The sequence below is a fragment of the Anopheles nili genome, chromosome 2, assembly GCF_943737925.1.
Source record: "Anopheles nili chromosome 2, idAnoNiliSN_F5_01, whole genome shotgun sequence".
NCBI classification, from domain to species: Eukaryota; Metazoa; Arthropoda; class Insecta; order Diptera; family Culicidae; genus Anopheles; species Anopheles nili.
The window spans coordinates 72,636,641-72,662,380 of NC_071291.1; positions in this window are offsets into that span (position 1 = coordinate 72,636,641).

A 25,740-nucleotide genomic window follows, 5' to 3' on the forward strand; every position below is an offset into this window, starting at 1 on the left:
GTAACCAACTGTCCGATGGGGGTGAAATTCTGGCACCCGTGACGGACGTGCTGCAATTGTGCTGCATTGCATCCAACAACCGGCGGTCGACTGGTGGGAGGCCACATTGGAATGCACGGCGCGTGTTCCGACAGATGCAGAGGATAAAAATGGCACGCCAGCAGAAAATAGGTGACACCGAACATGAGCTGATGCAAGCAGCATTTGTAAAGCCGATGCTGTGAAAAACGGGTTTAAACGCTTAATTTAACAGTTGGTTTATTAGCTAGAAAAATAATCCCAAATTAAAGAATCTATCAAGGGGGAGAACATGAAATGCACCATCTTTGGAGATTCGACAAATCGATGGACAAAACAAGCCGATTTAGAACAAGAAAAGAAGTAAACGAAGTTGTACAAAGAGTAAAGAAAAGAAGCAGCACACCAACGCCAAGAGCAATCATCGAAAATATGCTCCGTTTACTGTTGGCGTGTTATTTGTCAAAATTAATCATCCCCGGTATTAATCTTACGTTGCACAAACAAACAAACAAATGTTTCATCTTGTTCGCGCTTTAGAACGTACTAGGCAGGGATTAAAAAGAAGTTTATTTCGTGTATCAGTTTCTTTTTTCGAGCATTTTTGCTTCTTCTTTTTCTCTTCTTCCCATCATCGGCGGCTACCAGTGGCGGCTTTTGTCTTTGATTAATTTTCCACCGAGCGGCCTATTCGCGTGCAGCTTGTTTAATGTTTTCCGTTTGGTTTGTCCTTTTCATGACGCGGGATCGTGTCGCTTCTTTAGTTTCAACGCCCCGAAATCGCTTGCGTCGCTGCCGTAAACGGTCTCTTGATAAATGGAGACACATTCCCGGTCCCCTTTTCAAAACTGGAACCAAAACTCCACAACATCTGCGTCCGATTTCGGTCTAATTAAAATTCTAAGCTACCTCCGAACACCAACATCGGAGGGAAGCAAAGAACGGCTCCAAAGTGGCCTCAGTCTTCCTGACAGATGGAATCAGTCCAGGGAGCGAGTCGCGCCTTATGGAACTACGTCCGTAGGGCTGACTCGGCAATGCGGAGTGTGGCGGAAAAAAATGTATAAATCATAAACGAGCCATGAAAGTACAAGTGGCTTGATGTTTTGTGTCCACGTCATCCCTGCTCTTCGCTCGGGAGCGCTGCGAAATTGGCCTCCACCTTCTCTGAAGGGTCCGGGAAAAGACGTCAACGCAAAGGATCAGCCGCGTACGGCCATCAGTCAGACGGCCTCGTCTACTTCACGCTGAACTGGAATCCACACCGTGGACAGTTGCGCCTCGGTAGGGTCCGATTTTCCCTTTTGTCATTGCGAGCCGGGATTGCGGACGCTGCGGGCGAAGGAATTAAGTTTTATCTCTGTTTATTCATTGCGCTCTCGGTGCGCTCGGTTTCGGTTTCGGTTTCCACAATCCCGCTTGTACACGCGTGGAAAACCCACCCCAACTGGAGTCTCTTTTCCCCAAAACCGAACGGAAAACTAGCGCCCAAGAGTCGAGAGTCTAATAATAACCAACCCCTGGTGTCGCGACCGACCAGTCGACGTGCGGGAAACGATGATGAAGACTGCTCGGAATGGTGGCTTCAGAGCAGTGCCGGAAAAGCGGTACCATGGGACACCGAGGGGAGACAAATTTGGATGCTCTCGCCAGCACCGGCCGGTCGACGGTCGCATAATCTTCATACAACTCACGGGCGGCCAACAAACGTCGAGCAAATGGAGAGAATATGAAAATACACAAAAACACCCGAATGGAGCATTCGAGTCGTGTACGATTTTCATACGCGGCACATCCTCCCGCAGGACTGTGGGTGGAGACTTTTTTTGTGCCTTTTTCTTTCGCTTTTCCCATTCCGTCTCTTCCGAAGCAAAACCAACCATGAAGATGGTCTCCGTCGGTGCGATTGTGTGACGCCGATAGATATAAAATATTGAGGGACCGACACTGCTTTTGGGCGTCCCAGTATTTCGGTACTGCGTTTCTTTACGTTTGTTTTGCCCAACTCCACCTCAAGGATGTCCTTTTCTCGGCTACACAGACAGGCGCACATGCGAGCTCGGTACGACACCGGCATTTCTATGAAGCCGTCATTTAGGCGGCGTACGGAGGCACTTTTTTGCGTGTGGCTCAAGCTTTGATAGCATTTTTTTGTTGTTGTTCTGTATTACCGAAGGCATTCTCAATTGTAACGGAATGGGGAGACTAGGCACCAACCAAACAAAAAAAACACACACACACAGTAAAAAACGTACGCATTATGATGTGCCACCGGTTCTCGCTTTATCGAGCTGGGCTGGTTGGCTGGGCGGCAGCAGCACCGAGAGCTTTTATTGGTCAATCATAAAAACGCTCAACGAAATTGGTTCTTGCTGCTGCTGTTCTTTTGCAAAACATACTTCCGCTGTCGGATTGGGCTGTGGAATGAAGAAAAAAAAACATAGCGAACGCAAAAAAACGGAAATCGTTTTTCGACTTATCACGCTGGCTGTGTGCAAATGCGTGATGATTGCGATATGTTAACAAGCCCCGGGGAGACGGGCCGAAGAAATGTCGAATGATGCGCACAACAGGGTACCCCAACACAACTGATGAAGTACCCATAAAATGGAAGAAAAATATTATTGCCCACCATGGGTCCTTTGGCGTGGGGCGCATGATGATCCTGCGACTCACCGAAGGCGAAGTCAGAACGCATCCTCAGATCGATGGCGATTGCGATAGCGAGCCGCGCGACTGCTGGCTGGGTGGTTGGACAAAATCATGATAGCACTAAATCACTTGCCTGTGGATGGCCGAGGGTGTATTTGCACGCCGTGACATAAATTGCGATCGTTTGCCGAGCGGAGCGGGTTTATTTGCTGATATGCTTGGACTTTGTCAAAAGGACGATTTCTTACACACTCGTTTTTTTTTTTATGCGAAGGTTAAAGTAAACTGAAAATGGTGCGAAATTATGCATGAGCGATACATCCTTTTTGCGATGGTCATAAAAGCAACATACGTTATGTTGAAATGTGACACTCAACAACCTGCGCACAGCTGTTTCATAAATATTGATAAACAAATCAAAGCATTCTCCGTAAAGGTGGACGGAAATTTCAGCCAAAAGTACATCATCTTCCCAACTTAAGCAACACATTCTTCTCGAAATATCTCCCAACTCTTTAATCACAAAAACTGACGAACAGAAACGATCAAAGACCACCCAAAACGACCAGCTCAATAGCGAGTCCCGACACGCCCCAGCCTAACATGGACTTCAATTTCAACACTTTCACCCGATAATGGTGGTGCGTCTCCACCCATATTCGGACGGATGTTATGCTTTCAAACCGCATCCATCATCGGCTTGTTATTCCCGGTTCGGATCGTTCTGGGAGACTCCTTTCAACCCAGCCAACATGCAGACGTATCATCCGGGAACGCGTCTCACCGGAACGGGACTGATGCACCGTTGGGTAAATACAGTAAGGCCAAAAAGAACATTCATGGTTCGGTACGAAAAATAAACAAATTTCCAGACACTTGAGCAATCAAGTGCCACTCGAAAGGCGATGGACAGACATCAGAGCGCACTGGTCTGCACGAGGGCAGTAAACGTAGAGTACGTTGCTTTTTTTCCCCCTTTGGCCAGCTGAAGGGTTCATGGTGTTGGCTATGGATCCGGGGTAATCACTTCTGTGACTTCCTCGATCGCATAGCTGCACCAATAACTGAGTTGGCCTCCAAAATCACCCCGAAAAGACCATCGACACTGGCACCTCGAGAAGGTCCTTCGAACAGGGGATGAAAGAATTAATTTTGGCTACTTCATTCACATTCACCTGCTGCAGTATCCTTTCCTAGGGTGAAGTTTTTTTCATCCTTCGTTCACCCTTCCAAAAGAAACTCCCACGAGCGTGTGCGACCACTTCAGACACGCTGCCGTGCCTTCTTGTGTTACTTTCCGTGGATCTTTCCGAGCCACCCACACCATCTCTGGAGTGTTTGATGGAATTTTCTAATTATGCCGCCGATTGTTTGCGCGGGCGCTTGACGACGGGCTTAAGATGCGATACTCTGCCGCTTGGGAGTATTAGGGTTGTTAAGCTGAGGTGCTTCTGTCGTAGCGCGTGTGCGGCAAGTAAACAGGACACCCACTCATTACCACCTCACGGCCGGTCTCTTACCACCATCCCCGATGGTGATTCATTCCTATGGCACGCACGGTTTCGGATCATCAAACCGTACCGAGAGGACTCGTCGGCGTCGCCTGACGGCTCGAATGACACCACACCAGGCAGCGCGATTTTCGGGATGCTGCGTCAGTCTCGCAATGAGAGTCTCGAGGAATTTCCAACCCCCAACCCTCGATGGGAGTTGAAGGTGTTGAAACATGGTAGCATTGACGTTTGCCGCACTGACAAGGGTTTGGGAGTTGCTTGAGTGCTCCAAAACCGAATTCCGAGTCTACCGAATTCCGCAAGGCGGTCGGCTCCTGTTCCGAAGTGGCCGTGGATGTTTGAACCTGAAACCTGGTGGGATTCCTCGCCGCATTTGGAGGGTCTACTTCAGCACGTAATAATGCAGATAGAGCAGTGAACGAGGCAAGTTCTGCGTGCCGAAATGGCACAGAATTTTACCACCGAAAGCAAACCGTCATGGCAGTAATAACTATTAAGCGACTAGTTTCTCCACAGTTATCAGCGTAACGTGGTTCATTTCTTTCCAATGCGTCAAGAAATGAAAACTCCTCATGGATTTTCATTATTTATGGCTTCGGCCTATCGTTTCCTGTGAAATATTGCTTTCACAACAGGACGGTCTTCGCACGTTGGACCGGTGAAAAGGTCATCGTATTCCGTGAGGACTAGCATCACCTGAGAACTTTTAGCGAAACTTTCTGTAAAACTTACGAGATGGGTCTCAATAAATCGTGGAAACCTGTCTCGAAGGATTATCGATACGAGATACCGATCCTTTGGGATGCAGAACCCGTTCAGGTTCAGGCTGATTAATACACAACTAATAACCCTCAAAACACCTTCCGGAAATGAAGCAACCTGCTAGCGGCTGATTTGCTAAAATTTTCGCAAACTAATACCAAATGCGAAGCACAACAAATGAGATGCCGGTTGCGTTGCGTTCGGAAAAATCTAGATAAAACCAAACGCCAGTCATTTACGCGGGAAACGTTGCAGTTCGTATTTAACCTTACCCAATGGCACCCATTACGGCGCGATCGTTAGCATACAAATGTGACCCTAAACGGAAGTTCGGATGAGTTCCGGTGCCGATTTTCCGCCTCGAAACGTGGCCTCCCTCACACTCGCAACGAATCGGAAAAGCTAAATAAAGCAGTAGTATAAGTCAAACCATTTAATATCCATTATCTGCTATACGTGAGCCAGAGTCACTGGAGGGCTGAGGTCTTTCGCAAGAGACGCAACAGTCCAAAGGCAAAAGGGCGGAAAAAAAACAGGAGCCACCAGTTACTGGCAGGATTTACGGCGCTTTCGTCCCAAGTAAGCCACTAACGGCTCTTTGCGATCTCCCTTTCTTTTGCTCAATTTCAATTCCCTATCTGCCGCTGTCCCGATGTTTGGGTATTCCATTTTCGTTTCGGGTGCTTTGAGGTTAATTTATGCTTATGGTACTCCGTATTCCGACTACCAGTAGCCAACCGCGGGCGTAAGCGTAAGGGGAACATGAAAGAATGTCGTCCCGCCGGCACGCGCTCGACTTTGTCGCGTAAGGACTCCGAGCGTAGAGGTCCTTTCTCATCCCACTTTACGATCGAGAGACGTCGTCTTCGTGCAGACATCTGTTCGGTTTGTGGATTATGGAGAAAATCGAATGATAGGGACTGTGGTTGTTTGCTTTTCGGAAGCTCTCCCACCACTCGATGCACGGGCACGGTTCGTTAGAAACTAATTACAAAATATCACCAGCAGATGCACAGATGGAAGTGGCTTATCTTGACCTACCCTTGAAGTTCGTTTTTCGCTTCCGGTGGAAAGTGCACAACATGTGTCGGTATAGTTTACAACCAAAAACCAAAGATTCTTGCATGGGCTTCTTCGAAAAGACCATACAAAAAAAAAGGAAGAGAACAAACATGCCATCCACTGCGTGACCGTGTGCGTTCGTGGAAAATGACCCCGAAACGGAAGGTGTTAATTACTCACACTTACTTTACTCACGGAGGATCGCTTCGGTCATTTGACACCTGTCAAGTGCTCGCTGGCAATGCTGGCGCTCGAAGGTGTGAAAATCGAGAGGTCAAAACACGCTTTTCCATGTCGCGATAACCTCGGACGTTCGGACTCAATTGGGCTCGAGAGGCAACCCGCGTCCGGTTACGAAACTCCGTTCACACGAAGCACTCCCCAAGGTGTCAAATTAATATCACCAGCATGGGTCGTAAGTCTGCTAACTATACTTCCAACTAATTGTTCTCGACAGCTGCCAGTGGCGGCTCGAGTACGAATGGTTTATTCCTTCTCACCCGTACGACAGGCATTCGAAAAACGCGCCTCTGCTCGTGCGGTTTGTCAGCTATTTTTATTGAAAACGACTTCACTGTAGCACTGGCCCATTTTCCCTTTTAAACGGCCTCCTGGGTGAATCCGGGCGATTGAAACTAAGTGCACCAACCGACAGCTCGGTACGCCAGTTAGCTAATGCATTCCGGTACCGGTGCGGTATCGCCCTCAGCCAGGTCGAAGTTTGATTTACGAGTCCCTGGTGCTGACACTCACCGCTCACAGCCGTGCGAGGTGTCGTTAAGTTATGTTCAGGTGCGGAATAGTTATGCCCGTCTTGCGCTAACAATGTAACGGAACGAGGCGAGACATTCACCCTCTCGAGGGAAAAGCGCCCGGCGTGGCGAGAGTGTTATGAATGTTTAACAAACGATGCCATACGTCGACGGTGGGCCCGACCGACCGTGTGGTGATCGTCGAGAAGCAACGAGGGAGCTTTTATGTTGCGTGCCATGTTTGGAATGCGGCTTGTGTCGCTAGGATAATTTTAGCCTTGACATAGTAACAAATTCAGGCCGGAAACAGGTGCTGTCGGTTTTGCCGTTCAACGCCCGTTCTAGGTGTATGTCCTGCCGCACGCGTGTGTTGGTTTAAATGATCCCACCGGAAGCACCATTCTGAGATAAAACAGTAAAGCAGCGAAAGCCCAATGCGAGCTTTCACCACCGGTTCCGTCAGTCGAGCGAGCTGAGAATCGTCGTTTTTGGGGGGAATGGCATTTTTATCAATCCAAGATAAATGCGACCAGTGTAAACGACATCCCGAACATGGTGGTGGTGTTTCGTGTGGAACCTACTGCCGGAAACGACCGGCGCAAGGCCAAAGAAAACGGAAAAACGGACCAGAAGTAAATAATCTGAACCGTTAGTGCCCAGCCAAAAACTCGACCATTCTCAACCTTGTAACGACATGGCCTTCGTGGTGGTGGTGGTCTATCGCCGACGGAGAACTTTTCCGGCCCGGCCATTTATTACCCCAGCCTGACGGGTGGCCTCCACCGTCTGAAGATAGGGAAACCCAAGGAGCGGATCCTTACCGATCCTTAACGGTGGCTTTTGTCCCAACCGACGAGCATGGCGTTAGCGGCGGGAGCTGAAATTTGAATAATGCTTTTCAATTGTCTAGCTCTCTCCGGCCACTATCCCGTCGCAGCAAATAAAGCTCCCGCAGGCCTTATCACGAGGGAACGCCACCGAAGCTGTACGATGGCTCGTGCCTCGGATCCAGGATACGGTGCGGTCAGACTGCCAGGCCAGCCCACGACAGAAGGGAAAAGTTCCGGGCCTTAATTGCTCTCTATTTTCAGAATATTAGACGTTCGGGATCAAGCTGGTTGGACAGTGCTTTCACAACGGGCCCGTACGAACCGGCCGGCGAAGAACTGGGGTTTTTGCCAAATAATCTCTTTGTTGAGCAAGAGTCATAAAAATAAACATTAACTCGACACTGGCACCGGCGTGGAGAAAGAGTCGAGAGTCGTCGCCGAGAATGGACCTGTCCGGTGCAGTGGAGTGCGACTCGATCAGATGTCGGATAGCCGTGCGATGACTTCCTTCATCCACCGGTCTGCTGGGCTCCGGAAGCGGACTCCAATGAGCATGTTCACGGATTAGCCACCCCCATGGAGGGGACATTAAAAACGGGAGCCCGCATAGCACCTGTGTCCACGGACCGAGCGAATAATCGCCCCCGGGGAGAGGGATCTGCTTGCATTTCGGCTCCCAGGAGGTAGCACACGCCATGTTTAACGATAAACCCATCCCATTCCGTGTGTTCCATTTTTATCATCATCGTCCTCCACGCCGGCTAGGGACACCTGGGAACCACCGAGAATTGATTTCCTCCCGAAGCGATGTTCGTGCAACGGACAGATTGATCCTCGCCGGTTTCTCTCGGTGCCGGGAAAGGATGCTCGGTGAAGAAATTTGGGCCACCTGCTTTGGGCAACCTGGTTTAGCGCTTTTTCGCCTCACAAACCCACTCCGAAACCGTTCCATCTTGCCGGTGCCGTGAGACGTTGGCTCATTTTTTAGACCACGACCACACTTCGCCGGCAGAACGGATCTCTCGAGTCGATTTTCCTGACAGGGAAGCGCTTCTGGGCGGTTGTTGTGCTGCTGTCAGAACTGGTGCACTTTTTCCCCGTGCGAATCGTTCACTGAATTTCCATTTTTTTTCCTCATCTCACACACACAACCCGTGTAGGAGAAGAGGAGTTCTTTTGAACATAGACAAAGATTTTCGGAAAACGCTACAAGCTGCTAAGCTGACGAGGAGTAAAGCAAACTACAAGCCCGCTATAGCTCGGGCGGAAAAACGCGACGAAAAGAAGTTTAAAAAAAAAGAAAATACCACACCATAAACAGAAGCGCAGATTTTGCTTCTGGTTTCCTTTCTTCTTTTGCGTTTTTGCTTATAATGATCATAATTGCAATCATAAAGCGAGTCAAAGCCAGAAGTGCACTGTCGGGGAAGCTTTTCGAGCGGCATAAAAGAAAATCCGCTCCGCTGTGGCCGGCAATGGCCCGCTGAACGGGCGTGGCGAAAAATGCTCCGAAGACAATGTTTTCAAGTGTTTCCATTTTTGCTGGAGGTTTTTCTTTCTGCCTGCAATGCCGTGCTGCCACTTTTTCCAACGACTGATCAAAGCATAATTGCTTGCCGATGGTTGTGGTAGTGGTGGTGATGATGATGATGATGATGATGATTTTGGTGCGCGAACATCCTGAAGCGATATTGTCTCTAACCGTTCAAGCTTGTCCGGAGCACGTGTCGGGGTAGAAAATAAAGGATCATTCTAAGGAATAAGCTGACGTAAAGGTTTGTTGCACTTGAAAGCTGTTTAAAGTTCGGCTAAATGTGATATTTTTTATTCGTTTACTACTCACTGAGATTGTAAAACCAATCGGTGTTAGCGAATATGTTGAAACATACCTGCAAAGAAAGGAAAAATAGAACATTACAACATATTGCCGGTACAATGCATTCCAATTAACTGGTTAGTTTTTTGTTGTGAAAGGCTTTCAAATTAATTTCACCCGATGTATCATTGTGCGCACGAAACAAATAGCCAACGCGCCTTCCCCAGACGACCATTTTCCAGACAAACGAATTAGCCCAGACGATAGATAACGTAATTTGTCTAATTACAAAAATCGAGGAAAAAAACGAACTCATGCTTTTCAGTTTCTAGCGGCACCAATCGAAATGAAAACGGGTCCTTTTCCTCCCATCCAAACGATTCCGTGTTTTATTGTACCTGCTGGGATACGGGCTCGAGCGTTTCGGCGAAACAGTGGAAAACCTCAGCTCGAACACATTAGAGCACGGTCGCGACGTGACCTCGGCGGGAATCGGTGAACGATCGTTAAAATGCTGGACGCGTCCGTTCGTTCGCTAATAAAAACCCCCAACCGGAAGCCAATTCCACATCGGGAGAGCGCTTATTTACGCCCAGCCAAATGCTCTGTCTTTGCCGCTTCCTGGTTCCCGGTCGTCCGAGTTGTAATGCACAGGTGGAAGCGAAAAGGTGCTCTCGCTAACGAACGTAGAGGTGAATCTGTCGCATCGAACTACCAAAATACGTACGGTGGAATGTAGCCAATCGGAGGTGCCACTGATCGTCCTTTATGGTACTCGCAAAGGTTCGAGGGCATTGACTTAAGTTTGGTCGCGAGAACGATGACTTCAAACCAACACCGATAAGGAAACGTTTCCCGCATAAAGCACGCGAAAAGTTTGTTTTTAAAGCGAGCTTTCTCGCTTTTTTCGTGTCGGATAGGGAAGCAAAAATAAAACGACCCATCCCTGATAATCAAGCCTTTCTCCGTTCCCTGTAAGCTGTCATGGTGGCTAGGCGAAAAGGAAAGAGAACGAGTAAAGCCAAAAAGAAAAAGCATCCACCCCTACGGAGAGTGGAAGCGCTCGTAATATGAAAATCTAATTTGGTCTCGCATCCGTTTCCGTCGTCGGATAAATTCGTCCTGAGCCATCCGTCGACCGAAGGGCACGTGCATCGAGAGCAACGGACTCGGAAGGCTTCCGGTTTAGCGACAGTGATGCACTACGCTGCAGTACGCCACCGCTGCTGCACGGGTGCATCTGAAACTTTGAAATTTGCCAAATGAAATTTCACTTTTAGCCCTCGCTTTCCAGCTCTGAGCTTTTACTTATCAGTCCGGTGGGTTTTCCTACTGGATCGATGCAGCACGGCTGAAGCGCACGGCCACTTCATGTATCCTTGTACACGCGCGAATGCTCCAAAAAAAGAGAAAGAGCGCACGCAAGTACATACATTTTTCGCCGGCAGCATTGCCAACGAAAATCCTACGCATTCCGCCAATTTCTCCATGGCGCCGTACAAATTTCGAGCAAATTAATTTATAAAACTTGCATCCTCGCGACTTACCCTCGCGATCGTGTCCGGCTTCCCTCGGTTTCGGATGGCGCGCGGTTTGAAACTTTCTTGCTTTTGGTGTGTTTTTTTTTGTTCCTCAAGCGCCACTAATTTCATTCGAGTCGCCGAGCGGCCCTTGCGCTGCGAGAGACTGCAAATTGGCCTCAAGAGCGCAAATAGTCTTCCCGTGCGGAATGAAGTAAAGTTGTCACGACCCGCTGTGAGCCTCGCGAAACGAACCACCACGGGAAGGAGAAATGAAAAGGACTACGGGACCAAAAAAGTAGAGAAAGAAAAATCACTAACTCATTCACTTTGATAATTGCCCCATCCCCGAGACGCCTGGCCTGGGTGGTGATTAAATATTTAAATTTCGCTACAATATTTATTTGCACTGAGACGCACCCGCTCATTACGGTGGGAAGGGCGAGATGGTTTTCCCAGTAAGTTTGGCGAAATAATTAGCTGAAGCGTATCGGAGTGACGTTTGCATTAACTAGCAAAATTGTTGCGAGACCGCTTTCCATATCCTTTTCTATCGTTTATCCGGGACTGTTGGGGAAAAATTTCAAAAAAAACCGATAACAAATCTTCAAATCTTCCCCATTTCGTGATCATTTCTTTGAAGAAGCTCTGATAAAGGCGCGGTCGGGAAAGAGAGACGATTTAATTTCAAAAGATCCTTCTTTAACAAACGATACGACCAGACGCACAAAGCGGCGTGTAATCCAATAACGCACACTTAACCTCTCAATCTTCCGCAACCCGAAGCTGGGCTTCTTCATCAATGCCGATCCGGTCGGCATCTTATCGGTCATCATACCGAGCATGACAGTTCCGAGTCCTTCAGACATCCTGCATCACCACATCCTAATCCCATTGCCGCACGAACGAACCGCTCAAAGCTGTCAGGACGAATGCGTGGTGTGATGGTGTCAGGTTCGTCCTCCTGCCGACATCAATCACAACCGGCCTGGTCCGAGGAAGGACTGGAGAAGTAAAAAATGATCCGGGATCGTTATCGATGGGTTTCGTAGCTTCCTTCCGACATCATCATCATATTAGACCCTTTTGTGGACCCCGTGCGGCTGTTTATCGTGATCCTTTCGACACCAGGCGGAAAATCAAATCAGTGAAATAATTTTCGACGGTCCATCAGAACCGTGTGGTCCATCCCACACCTTGGGAGCATTTTTGCTCCACACAGGAAGTCGATCATTCCGTTTGATTAAACCGATAGTGCACACGAATGCTGCCATCGCACGTCGTCGGGAAAGCTCATCATTATTATACCCAGGAAGCATTTTGGCGAAGATCTCTGGTAGCCAGAAAGAGACAAAAGCTCGGTCCTATCTGCTTCTCGCTTTCACAACGCTAGCCGAACTGGAAAATGAGCATGTGTTGAGCATAAATTCATTGCTCGACCCATTTTGGTTTGCATGTGTGCAACAGCGCAGGCTGTTTTGTCAGAGTGTGCGCGTGCTTCCACATTCGGTGGTTGAATGACGCGCCAGCGAAGGGGACTTAGAGAATTTTCAGTCTAAGCCAACCACCGCAGTGTGAAAGTGTTGTTCTTGAGGACTTGTCGTTTTTGGGTTAAACTACAAAGGTAAGCTTATAAGTATTGTTCTTAAACATAAGATTGCATCTTCTAATCCATGTTTTCTGATTATATGTTGGCTTCTACGCGATGAGAGGAAAAAATCAATCAAAAAAAATCAACACACATCAAATCAATTTTTTCGCCGCATATGCTGTTTAAGAAGATTGCCTAAGATAGAATTTGATGCATACCGCACATTCAAATGCCGCTGAACGATATCTACAAACGCTGGGCTACAGTTGTGCTACCGTGCTACCTAGCAAATTTGAAGCCGTCTCAATGACGCCGCCGTTGCAATCAAGCCTGTGGAATAACCTCACGTGTGTAAACCATGCAGGAAGAAAATGAATAAACGTAAACACTACGCATAACCCAAAACTGCATGTGTTTGGCTTAAGGAGAGAGAGAGCGGGTCGATCTCTCTAGAATGCGGGGAAGGGCGAATGAAAGAAAAACCACCGAACTAGAAAAAACGTACCGAAAGCAACCCGAAAAGGCACGAAGGCGCTCGTTTTTCCCGATCGCGCGGTCGAGCAAAGTCGCCTGCTCAACCGTTGCTCAACCGTTGCTCGACCGCGATTTTGCCCGTTGAGTAATGGCTGTCGTTTTAGGTAATGTACTCTCTCTCTCGCTTTCGGAAAATCAATCGATCGGAAGCAAGCGCCTGTCAATGGTGCCGCACCGTAATGCGTACAGTTTTCCCGCTAAAAACCACATCCCACCGGAGGTCCCGAGGAGGGACCAAACCTCGGCAGCTTGGCTATTCCGGAATGGGAGCTCCAACACCTGGTGCGTGAAATTAGTGTGAAAGTTTGCCTTCGTTCCGGTGGAACGGCGCTCGTTTCGGGCGGGTGTTTGTGTGTCCTTTTTTCGTCCCTCTTCCATGTAGTTTCGCAGTTACACCCACCTTTTGTCCGAAGTTTGATCGAGTGCGCCAGATATGGTATATCCCAAAAGTGTTCCCGCTCGCCCTAGCGAAGGCCGCAGAATTCCAGGTGTCAGGTAGATCGAACATTTCAAGGGTCCCTCGAACGAAGAAAGAAACCCATTCCCAGTGGCGGTGGGTAAAATATGTGTGACTCGTGCCAATTTGTAACACCTTTTATGTACCCCGCCCTATTGCCTCAGGACGCACGTGGGCCCCGACTCCTGGATAACGAGCCGCCGAGAGAGAAGGAACTGAGGCACATAAAAATCAACATTAGAATAATGACCTGTATCCGGTCAAACAAGAACGTGCGGCGTGCGGGAAAACTTTGGCCGCTTTGGTTGTGCTTTGCAGCACTCAAACACATACACACACGGGCACCGAATACAGGGGCACCCTGCGGAACATCAGCTCACGGGTGTCAGGAGAACTTTACCGGGGCCCTTGTTGATGTAAAGCTGTTTGAGCGGACGTTCTGTCATTTTGTGTCGGGTTTTGTTTGGGAAGCGTGTTCCGGACGGCGCTCGGTGTTTGCTGAACCAGAAACCACATGCTCTTTTTCTCATTAGCCACTCACTGCTACCGGAGTTGCTGTTTGATGGACCGAGATGAATCAATCGTTTCATCCTGTCACATGTCCCAAAAGAGGCATGCTTATCTAGATATTGTTTTTGGGCATGAAATAAACAAGAGTCCATTTTCGGCATGAGGTTTTTTTCTGCACTCGTACACAGCTATCTCTTTTCTAACGCAAGCTGAGATCATTTTTTGCTAAAAATTAATTTAAGCCCCCTACCATTTAACTAAACCCCAACGCTGAAAGTGACAAACATATTTCACATGACTCGCCCTCGCCAGCCACGCGAGTCCAAAAGTTGGGATTGTCCTTTTCCTTGCGTAAAAGAGAGAAAAAAAAAACGAACCACAAAAAGAACTATTAAAGTGCTTAGCTCACTGACGCGTTTTTAGTGGTTTAAATATTCGAAAAAAGTTTCTCTCCTAGGGTCCTAGCGAACACCATCGCAAAACGGACGTTCACACTACTATCACTTGTACCACCGGACGCTGGACCGGTTGCTGGCGATTAGTCTGACCATTTTGGGAATGTCCCGTATGGAAACGCGTTCATGTGCGCCGTGTATGCGTGAGAGAGTGTGATTTTTCCAGGCTCACAGGATCCATCCCGCTTGCAGGGACGCTCCCATAACTGCTGTCGATTTTGTGAGGATAAAGTTTAAGCGGTCCACTTTTCATTCGGGCGGTTGAGGTTTTTCTCGTTATTCTACGGCTTTTTTTATCCCCCGTTCCGTCGGGTTGTCGCTCCAATTTCCTTCCATTCTCGCTAGGGCGGGAAAAGTGAGGCTGAAAAGTTCCCTTCAGCTTTCACCTAGGTCTATCCCGAAAGCCAGCCTTCTTTTATTAAACTCCGTTTGTGAGGGGAACGGGTCGTTTTTTTTTTCACTCTTCCCGTTGAATGTTTGCACCACATCACGTTGGCTGGGCGTAGGGAATCCTTTTCATTCCCGGGCGAAAGCGAGCACACGAAGAAGAGCCCTACGCTCTGCCGTACGTTGGCCGCGTTAAGCTTACGGATTTAAAAGCTAAAACTTCCGCCTTCCAGAACCGACGAGTGCGAAAGGCGGACCATACGTGGCGAAAGCGCATCCTCGTTCGGTCCTTCCCCATTTTGCCTGTGGGGATGGAAGAATACAGGCGGAAAAATCATTCCCGCCTTCCCACGATGGGAGCGAGTGAAGGATTTAAACTGATTCCATGTTTGGGCATGCATCCGGCTGCGGGGGTCCTTCGTCATCCTTGCCAGGCCCCGCGAGTGTCGCTAATGCTCGCTCGAGTGTAAACATGATGTGAAGTACGTCGTCCTCGTCGCCATCGTCGTTGTCGAGCCACGAACGCGCCGTGAAGATGGGAACGGATATTTTTCTCAGATATCGCGTCCTGTCAGCCCTACCGTACCCACCGTGGGTCGGAAGACGCTTTCGGGCTCGCTTAAGGATGATCCACGGCATCATTTCCGTTGCAATTCACTTCACCCGAGCGGAAGCGTCGCGGTGGGATGTGATAACACGCGGGAACGCCCGATTCGGCCCCCGAGATACGAACGACACTCGCGTAAGTGCATCCCGGCCACGTACGCTAAATGCACTCGGCGCGCAAATGCAACTCCACCGTCAAAGGAGCTGGAAAAAGGGTGCTCCAAAAGCGACTGAAGAAGGAACGCAAGGGAGAGAGAAAAAGAAAAGAAAAAAAAACCCCACTAGCCGTTTCGACTAGCAGCTGTAGTGGCGTGGATAAAGTTAGGGTTTTAGAGGTGGCTCGAGCTTTACGGGGCAGATATTTTTCGTGTTTTAATTTCCCACAGCCAAGCCTTTGTGCGGGATGTGTCCAGACGGCTGGATTGTCAAAGAGATGATGCGCTTTTTATTCTCACATCCACCATGCCGACAGAAGAGAATTTTACGCTTTTACCTCGAGAATCATCGACGGCGAGATTTGGCCGAGTTTTCTCCCTGGTGCAATTCCTCGGTGGCGGTGACGATCAAACGAGTCACTGGCTCAAGTTGCGATATCTTCTGTGCACGGTTCCTAGAAGGTCCTGCCACTGGCATTTTTATCGCACATTTGTCAGAACGGCAGTTCACTTCTTTTTCATGCGGTGGTTCTCTTCGCTCCCAATCTCGATATTTTCAAAGTTCTGGTCAGTCCCGGAATCTCTGTCGCAGTCTCGATGTGGCGGAACAAAAAAAAACCCAGTAAGTGAAAAACTAAGTCCCAAACAAAGAGCTGGAAAAACGTCGAGGACAGTTTTCGACACTTTATCGAGCTCGACCTCGGCTGGGTGAAGCGAATCGTGATCACCCGATGAAGTGGTAATTGAATGTTTGAAACTTCATTTCAACGTCGATGCACGGGACAAACCGTGATGGTGGAGAGATTTCGACTGTAAGGCCTGCCGTCTCTCGAGAGGCGCAAATGGCTTTGATGTCATTTCGCCAGCGCCTCCGGTTCGGGTGAGATGCGCCACAGAAAGGGGTCCTTTTTGTGGTTCTGAGTTCGCGCCAACGCCCCAGCACCTGCACAATCCGAATGTGACAAAATTGCAACCCGAATCCCGGTAAACCAGTCGAACGAGAACCAGAACGGAATGCCTACGGGCGACGGCCGCTTCGACAGAAACCCGGGTGTCCATTCGAAACGAGTCGGATCGAGCAAAATGACACCGGAGGGCGCGTTTTCTTGCCCTGTTTGGGTCGGTGTTTCGTGTTTTTGTTTGAAGCCGGGCACGATGTTGTGTTATTGGATTCGGCATCTGCAAACGTGCGAAGGGCATGCAGCTGTGCGAGGCCACTGGGAGGCATTGAACTTCGAAGCTACACTGATAATTCGAACCCACGTTCAAGGTTGCCAAGGGGACGAAGACAAAGGCACACACAAAGCATGAAACCTGACCGACGACGCAACGTCACTGTGATGTGAAATTGAACGATAACAATCTTGAAACTATTGACGAACAATAATTTAAGCGTGTCCCGAACCTAGTACAATGCACCTCGACTGCCATTAGCGGAATATATCGAACACGACACCATCGATCCGGACGCCGGAGGAGAAAATGTCACCCGACAAATTAGGCCACTATTACAATCCGTCATTTTCGTGTGGCACATTTCAACCCAACGCCAATGTAGTTCGAACCAACGTACACGGGGTTGAGCGAGCTAGCACCGAAAAATCAAAAATTGGAACAACCATTAATCATCTACCGATCCCGGTGCACCGGTGCATCGTTGCACCGTTGCACCGTTGCACCGGTGGATTAATGTGGCAGCTGCACGACGTGGCAATTATCGGTGGTGCCGATGGCGGTGGCTTATGGGTTTCGCTCTCGCATTTCCCACAAACCAATCGGGCATGTAAAGCCACACACACACGCACACACAGGGATAGAGAGGGACATCAAATTTATGATCGCACACCCGGGTCTTTTTCGTCTTCATTTTCCCTTGCTTAGTTCGCTTCATCCCCGGAGGTCGCGCCTCCAGCGAGCGGGCAATTATGAAGCGTTTCATCAACGTCATCATCGATGGGTTTTAATGCTCGTCAATGACCACGGGTGTCACCGGCCCGAGTGAGGTGGGAAAATCGTGGAAGGGAGGCTAAAATTTTATAGAAAACCATAAGCGAACCGTTCCCATCTCCGACTGTCTAGTCGCTGACAGGCCGCTGCGGTCGTCATGTTGCGTTGACGTATCGCCACCACCAACATCGACCAACCGACCGGTTTTTTGGGTTTTGGTTTTTGACAGCCGCAAACAACGTGTTCCCGGTGGATGAGGAGGTAATGACGCGGAAGAGCACCACTCACACATGCCGGAAAAACGCCCCGATCCGATGGCAGCACGAAATTTTAATGATCCCAAGCAAGACACTCGAACGTAGCTAATCTGCAGCGGTTGATCTGGCGCTCGGAAGGACGAGGGCTTTTTCATGATTTCAATTCCATCGAGGCGCACGGTTCCATCGAGGCCTTCATAATTTGTGCCCTCGCGCGATTGACGGGCTGGGGTGCTGGTGTATTTTTAATCACCCAAAATACGCGCATAAAATTCGAAACCTCGCCAACCTTGGTGGAGGTTGCGTCGTTAAATGCACGCCGGGGGTGACTCACCGAAGGCGTCTCAGGGAAACGGGCGCCCATTAAAATGAGACCATAAGCAGAAGTAGAAGAAGCAGGAAAAACGCGATGGCTTCATCACGCTAATGCCCCACTGTAGTGAGGGAGACAAAAAAGGCACCAAAATACGGGAAAGATCGACCCGTACCACTCTTAAAGCGGGTCGTCGGTCGCCCTTGTGTTGACTTTCAATAAAAACCACTAAACCCTGCGGAAAATAAAACAAACATTTCGTCAAATAATGCCCTCCATTCTTGCGATCCCTCGGGAGGGCGACCGGGAGGCTTCTGGTGTGGGATGATGGGACGTTCCGCGTCTAAAAACCCATCCGTGAGACGTCTTGCACGCCCGCCGATGACACGGCACAAATCGAACGCTAGACGCGAGTTTTAGGACGATCTGAAACTAGTTCACCCTTTAATCTCCCGTTGATGGATGAATATTGGTGATCGGTCGGGCTGGCAGGGTGGTTTCGTCACTGCAAATCACTCTGGGGAGTGCTTTCGACATATCTTTAAAAGGGGCTAGTCGTGCTCACGACGGAAGGCGTTGTCGGAAAAAGTATGTAAGCAGAACAATACGGTCAAACAAACAGCGATGGATCGGTATGTTTTTTTGGGAAATTTAAACAGGCTTTTCTTCGTGTTTTCGAGCTTCCCCGGACAGTACTCTCGACAATGACAAGAGATGTCTTAATCTAACCTATGTCGAGTCGTTTGAGCCACTATCCAAAAACGAACAGCTCATTCGTTTGGGAAAGCGGAATGTCAGAAGAACACGAGCTTGCTCCAAAAACTCTCCAACACGTTATCTACCCAAACCTGGCTGCAGTTTCGCGCGCCCGTGGCCGGAGTGGAAAAGTTAATTGTTTTCAATTATGCAACTGCAAACGCCGCAGTGCCGAAATGATGCCCGAGCCCGACCAAGCACGGACATCAGATTATGTTGGTCGAAACTGACGGGCCGTCAGCTGGCCTGGAACGCCTGCATCACGGAATGCAGCCACGTCCGCCGGAATGTGACCAACATTTCCCACTGACACGTTCCGCGGGGCCAGGAACTTTGTTAGTCATATTTTAATTTTACCACCATCTCGCCAGTTTCCCAGTTCATCTCCTCTCTGTGCCAGGACGCGTGTGTTCGTTCATTTTCCAGCAGCTCCATCATGCACGTGCTAGTTGTTGGTTGCTGGTTGTACTCTCCTTTTTTTTTCGGCCCAGTGTGCTTTGCTTTGTTTTGCGAAATGGCTTTATCTGGAAAAAGTTCAAACGGAACCGCGCGAACCATCGAGAGCTCTCACACCACCGAGGTCCGGACGGGCGAAGTTTAAACTAGTTTAAATTCCTCTCGGTGGAAAGTCCACGTGCGGTGAGTACACATTTTCTGCCGGCAGTCTGCAAACTCCGAAAACGACGGAACGGGGTTTGGACAATTTGTCCGACAAATTTGTTTGTGCGGTCCCATGAAGGTTACGGCTTTGAAAGGGATGGCCGTTTTTTGTTTGTTGCTGTCTAGCTTGAAAGAAAACGTACGAGAAGTCCTCGGGACGGGAAAGGATAATAAAGTAGATCATTTCGAGGCAACTCTGTTTATGAGGGTTAATACTCGTGGAATGATTTTTATTACTGCAGTGTTTTACTTTCCGAATGCATCGAGATTCGGTACACGGTAGCAAAAAAAATGGCATCGACATGTATCAGTATTTTCCTCCAAATGCTTCCCGTTTGCAAGGCTCATAAATAAAAATCCAAAGTACGTTGCGGCGAGCTCGTATAAAAAAACAGCGACGAATTAAAACTTCCACCATGTCGCATTATTTAGCTCCAGGCTTATCCCCGCTCGTACAGTCCGAAAATAAAATACAGTAGCCGCTTGGTCACGAGTTTTAGGGGTTCTTTTTTTCTGCGAAAAAAAAATCCCACAAGAAAACCGACATAAAAACGTAGACATCAGTATTCACGCCAGCAGACGCCATAATTGCGGTGAAACATGCATCGAAGTACGTGCGCCATCTGATGTAGTTGAAAATGCAAAATCAACCCGCTCGCACGCCCTGGGCAAGGCTGAACTTTCGAGGAGGTGACATTTTTGGCGACCCCTACCCACTTGCTCGAGCATAAAATTCGAGCTACGCGATAAGCACACAAGGATGCGCTAGAACCGTAAGAGACAGGACGGGAAAAAAACCCCTGTTATTCGTACGAGTATAATCATGAATGGGACCGCATTAACTTTCGGAAACCCTCACGAGCCAAAAAAGGACGGAAGGGCTGTCGGGATAGCATAAATTTTCATTACGTTCGTTGATGACCTTCTGCAGAGCAAATATTGATCCGCCAGCGTGACGCAGGAGAGTTATGGTGCGTTTTGGTCAAACGGCCCCACGGCAGAGGATGTTGAGAAGGATGGCTGTGTGGCTCTATCGTGGGGAAAAACTCGTAAAAATACACTAGAACACATCAAACGTGTTCGAGGACGAGCTCGTGAAAGAATTTGCACAACTTCGTTCTACTTCAGTTCATTAAGCCTAATGACGGAAAGCAAATTTGGCAAACGGAACTAGTCATTTTTTGACGTGAACAAGAAAATAGCGGTATTCTTTTGTGGAAAACAAACAACCCTGTCTTGTGATCTATTGAAACCTTTCGCTTTTCACTCAAACGGATATTGATAAATTATTTCTAACCATGAAGGTTCATCAGTACAGCGTTGGTGTCCTTCGGGAAAACGAACCAGAAATCAATTCCGTTCGGGGCAGAACATGCTTGTCACCCTCCTTAGGGCAGAGAAAAGTGGTCAGCTTCCGAAGCTCAATCCACTCATACATTCTACACTCACACATCGCTCCCTGACGCAAGCGTCGGATCAATCAAAAGCCACCGGAAGCCGACGCAAATGGAATGCTAATGCCCCAAGCTCCACTGACTTGAACCTGGGGGGTTGGTTTCCATTTTCTTTTTGTTCGAAATTTGCCTCTCTGATTTTTGCGCATCCGGGAGGGTTTTTTTTGTCCCATCTTTCCCTCCACGCCGGAGTTTCGAAGGGGATTTTCGCTCCATCGGTTGAACGTGCTCCAATCTAACGCCCTTTTTCTTGGGGCTTGAAGCTGCAAAATTCCCCAGTGGATGATTTGTCTGTGGAAAGGAATTTGTTTCGGGTCTTGCTGCACGTCCATTTTCCGGAGTAAGATGGGATGGGACTTGACTTATGCACACCTGGGGAATATTTCATCGATAACGAGTTTCCACATGAAACGACCCGAAATGCATTTCCGTTTTAAAGGCTGACGGGGTGTGGCTTTAATCCGCTAACCATAAATTTGCGGAGCCATAATTCTATTACCGTTATCGGACGATGGCGATTTATACATAAAAAAAACACCACATCATTTTCGAAGCAACCGACGCCGACGAGCCAAGGGAAATTTACCAGAAAATTAACCAATTACGCTCACATTTGCTTTTGACACCGACGCAACGGAGTCTGCCATCGAGCAAGGAATCGAATAGCATGAGATCGAACCAGGGATGGGACCGGAAAGTGGCTCTTAACTCGTTTGCAGGCCATCTCAATTTAAAATATCCTAAAACTAATCGAATTAGGCGGCCCCTAGCTCGTCGGTTTCGAACTGTCGTTTGGTCGCTTTTCTAATTATGATGATGATGCATTAGAGCTCCCGCCTAATCGTGTCCGGGAAAGGGTGTTCTGTGAGTCTGCACTTTAGGTCCGGCGAAAGTTGTGTAGGTGGTCTAAGGGGGTTAAACTGACGCTGTGTGTCAGGACGATAAATCGCTCCCTTTTGCCATTTAGGATGAAGATTAGAATGTAACGACTTCAAAAGGGGTTTGGATGGAGGCATTCCTCGGGAGTAATATTAAGTGAGTGCGAGTTATCAAATGCATATAATCGACATATAATCGAATATAAAAAAAAGAATATACTAAAGTGTCCCTTAAAACTTCCATCATACAATTGTGTTGATACCTTCAAGTCACACGGATATTTTCCACTTGAAAAGAATCACACCATATCACACGAACGCTTTTTCAATTCTTCCTGCTGGTCGCAGCATCCCACTGTGCATGGCTTCCATTGAACGCGTAACCCATGGCTACCGTGATCGGGCTACTGCGATTACATGAGGCTGCTAATCAATAACCCATTAGAATAAATTACCCTTATTTTAAAACATAATTGAAACCCATTACAACGAGCACCATGGCCGCCATTCCGTGACCATTCGCAAAGGGCTTCCAGCTCCATCGGTGTGCACGGCGTGGAAAACTGCACCCGGGGGTCGAAGAGCGCACCATTTTCAGTCGAAATTAAATTATCCTTTATTTTTGACGGCCCGCAACGGCTGGGTGAATGTGCGCGACGTGATTAAACTAATTTAACGACGGAGCACCCTCCCATGGCGACACGGAAAAATCATCTGTCACGCGGGCAAATGTCAATGTTTTCGTTTTTCCCCCGCGGTGCGGGAGTTTTCCCACCACCCGATGTCTAACGAGCGCACAAACGCAGCCCCACCAAAAAATAAAGACATCGTTTGTTCCGCTCGCGTGCACACACTTCCCGGGGGTTCGACGCAAGCGTTTAGGTGCGATCTTTGCTGGATCTTTCTTGATACAGCTGTGCCCAGATTTGCGGCGAGCCATCTGGAATAGGCCCGCTCTCTCTCTCTCTCTGTGTGTGTCAACCAAAGACCAGACCTTTCCAGAAGGCCTCGGGTCGTGCGGCTTTGTGTCCGGGTCCGGGCGAAAGGTTCTCACACAGAACCCCGGACCTTGGTTGGGAAAATTGAAATGCATGCCTCACCGCACCGAGGAAAATGTGGCCCGAGATGCGCCTGTCCGCCTCGCTGTTATGCTAATGATGCGCGGTTCGTGTTCCGTGTTTGGTTCCCGACCCACAACGGAGACGGTGGAGTTTGTGGCTGTGGTTTTTGGGGCAAGCAGATGTTGCCCACCGAGCGATCCTTCCAGAACGAGCGAACCAGCCTGTAAAGTGATCCACCACCGGACGCGCAATGGAATAACTCGCGGAAAAAGGATACATCATGTGCCGCTGGGGCATGGGTACGGTCCAACTGCTACAGGGGACCTGTGACCGGAGGGCGATAACGTCGGACCGGGCAGGATATCCGGTCCCGCTGGGATGCAACCGCGTACGCATTCGGCTACAAATTTTGTGACTGCGTGACGTACGATGTCGTCGGATGGTGCGATGAATCAGAATTTTACATTCCCACTGGTCCAGGCATCGGTCGGAGGGATTACGTGGCCATTACGTGGGTTGGTCGGGGGTGAAAATGCACCCCCTAGAAGGGAGCACGCAGTTGTCGCTGACATGCGACTAATGCCAGCGTTTTGTGCTAATACATCCATCTTGTGTGCTTCACCCACAGCGATGGAGATAACCCGGTAAAACGTCACCCGGAGCTTGGTCATGATTTCGGCGAGAAGCTCGGCTGGTGTGTTGCAGTTCCTTTTCCACCGGGCAGGACGATGATGCACCGCTCAGTAGCTGAACCTCAACGGAGATAGCTTTCGGGTGGGATCACTCGCGCGACTGTGGTGGCCTCGTAACGCCGTCAGCGTGATGTAAATTGTGACATCCATCGCGTAAAGCTGAAGGAACGAGCAGGTGTGCAAGCTTTAGGGCAAATTCAGCGAATGGTTTTGGAAAGAGAGTTTTTTTTTGCGGCATCATAAGAGTGTTGGCAGAAGTGCAAGTTGAGAGAAATTGATTTATCCTGCAGCGAGATGATAGGGAAGCGACATTCGTTCGAATGGAAATGCAATTAACCCCGTTCTAGGGATCAACTTATGAATCATTTGTTTCCCAGTTCGTGCTGAAAAATAATAATTCAATTACATTCCACATTCTAAATTGATATAGGATTTGAATTGAATTGATAATTTAAATATGATTCTATTTCATTATACGATTCAATGTGCAAAAGCGGTAGTGTAACACACCGATAAGCTTTTGTAACATAGTTCTGCTCGTTTTTTGAACAACGGTACGAGTACATTTTCAATCAACCGCAAAATTTTGTAACAGTAATTGATAGAGCATTAAGCAAACTTTTCGCCAATGTACCACCAGTAAGTACCATTCGCCTGTAATTAGCTTCCGCGGCGAGTCGCAACTTTTGCCAGCGGCTCGTCGTTCGCTACGCCTCGATGGTACGTTACTCGCTTTCAAGCTTCCATCAAACCGAGCCACTAAGCATAACCTCTACCAGAGTAGTGGTAGCTCCGTTAGGGCCGTTCTCAAACCGACCGGCAAAATAAAAGTGGGCAAAGTGCATTCTGTCTGCCCATGGGGCTGGAACGGATCCGTATTTAATTTGCAGCTAGGCTTCACCTGCAACGCATTAACATTCTCATCCTCTCGGTGGGTTGGGAAAAACGAGAACAAAAAATAAATATACGAGAGAGTGAGGGTGAAAAATGTGTTAATCAACTTAATTGAGAATTGAGCTTGCCACTTGAAAAATCAAATTGCACATCCTCACGCCAACCCCTGGCCATTTAGCGCTGCGATGCATATGCAGGTCGAGTGCTGCACCTCTCTCTCTCTCGAGGGAGCTCGTGAAACAGTGAGTGGACGCAACTGTTTACCATGATTACAATTGTTACCATTAGGCGAGGCAAGTCAATTAAGTTTAAACTAGCTCGAGTTGCATTTGAAGTGTGGTGAAAAAATACAACCCGTGAAACAAAGGACTCGCGGAATGCGAAAGGGGAAAATAGTTTAATTCAAATTCACACCGTACTCCCAAACTGAGTGTAACAAAACTGAACCAGCGCTTATCAGAACGGCACATAAAACAACAAGCCGATGGCACGTTCGTCAATCGGTAGTTTGGTCGCAAAACTTCAACCCACCCATAAAAGCACGTTTATGCGCGTGTTGTTCTCGATTCGATCGATCCTTCCGATCGGCTTTATCGGCGATGCTGCGAGGGCTCGCTTCGATCCGCGATTGGGGCACTACACGCGCAACAATAGTGAAACGGCCCATAAACCATCGCTTGGCCAACAGGCGTGCTTGGGGTAGGATTAGGTTTGGGTGTCGAAGCACAAACACCGGCGTATGGACGTAAAACCTTGTCGGCGTTGAGCAGCATATCCTCGACGCAGCATAGCCGGGCGACGACGAAAGACAGCGCCGTAAGCACTCGAACGGGCGCTGCTGTTTGTGCACGGTGTGCGATTGTTGTGCGAGACCTAACCGAGGCTGCATGTGTAACGAGATACTTATTTTTATTACACTATCGCTCGAGCATCTCTTCTTATCTTCCTGAGCGGTTTTATTATTTTAGGATCCACGGCCACGTCCTGGTGGAGGTGTAGGCGGGACGCACAAGAGCACATGTAATCCGGTCGTAAGTGTTACCGTGGTGGAAAGCGTTGAGGAGGGGGTGTTTGGGTAGGAGTTGGGCGGGTCCTTAGCAGGGTCTTATCCGGAATGTCGGCTTCTACATGACACCGAGGAAAATCTTCGTCCATAGCCAAGAAACTCACCACGGGGGAGACCAGGGAGAGTGTAAATGACGGGCAG